We start from the raw sequence: 1,048 nt of genomic DNA, 5'->3' as shown, positions 1-1,048 counted from the left end.
ATCTAACTAGAGTTTAAAGTGTTGATTTGTAGTGGATCATAATGTAATGACAAACGTGTAGCCTATAAGTAGGGTGATTTCAGGTAATGTGGGACACTTTTTGTAGAGGCTCCAGTAGACTTACAAAACAACTGTTAACTTACCCCAGTGGTGTTTCTGTAAAATGTTTTAGGGCTTAGGAACATTTTCATGTTGGAATTAAATAGGAATAGGACACAGTATTTTAGGAGCTACACACTTTCAAACATAACAACACCCCCTCTCTCACTCAGGCAGCATTTTCAGGTAATGTGGGACAGCTTGTGTGGTAAAGTGGGACAGTCATTGTCTGTCAGCGTAGTAGCCTATGCTAATATTAATAATAAAAGTTTGTAGACAACAATGCTAGGTGCAAGGGTGTGGCAAGATTGATTTAGTTGTGGGGTTTGACTTATACAATAGGCAGAAAGTGTAGCCTAACTGATGTAAACCTTAGTGACCTGCAGTCTCGATGCCACGATGCGTTAGCATTTCGTTGGCCTATAGCGTTAGTGGTCACACAAAAAGTCTAAAAGCGTTGGTTCGATGCCAGTGTAAAGTGTTATTTAGTTGGGAACCTAAGTGCTGTGTGATGCTTATAATTTTTTATAAACTGTCAAATTAAATTACTTTTATAGCATAAACAAAGAATTACTAGATGTCTCACTTTACCTGAAGAATGCTGTGCCACATTACCTGACATGATCAGGTAGCCTGAGACAGTGGGACAGTGTGGGACTGTCCCACTGTGGGACAGTCACAAACGTGTTTTTCGTTGTTGTTAACAAAGCATTATTTTACACATTTTTGTGTGTGTTTCAGTATGTGGTTAAATCCCTTCATTTTGCTGCAATAGTAGCCTACTCATTGTAACTTAATTTAAATTCCTTTGCCAGCCTTATTGAGAAATAGTCATATGCCGCTGAACTTCAGAAGCGTTTTTGCCATACGGACCGTCAAGCCAGATCACGCCTACTCTGATGAAGTCAGACAAATCAAAACCACTGCATAGTGACTATAAGTGTAGTAG

The sequence above is a fragment of the Hypomesus transpacificus genome, chromosome 14 (genome assembly GCF_021917145.1).
Source record: "Hypomesus transpacificus isolate Combined female chromosome 14, fHypTra1, whole genome shotgun sequence".
In the NCBI taxonomy this organism is placed as follows: domain Eukaryota; kingdom Metazoa; phylum Chordata; class Actinopteri; order Osmeriformes; family Osmeridae; genus Hypomesus; species Hypomesus transpacificus.
This window is presented reverse-complemented; position numbering follows the sequence as displayed.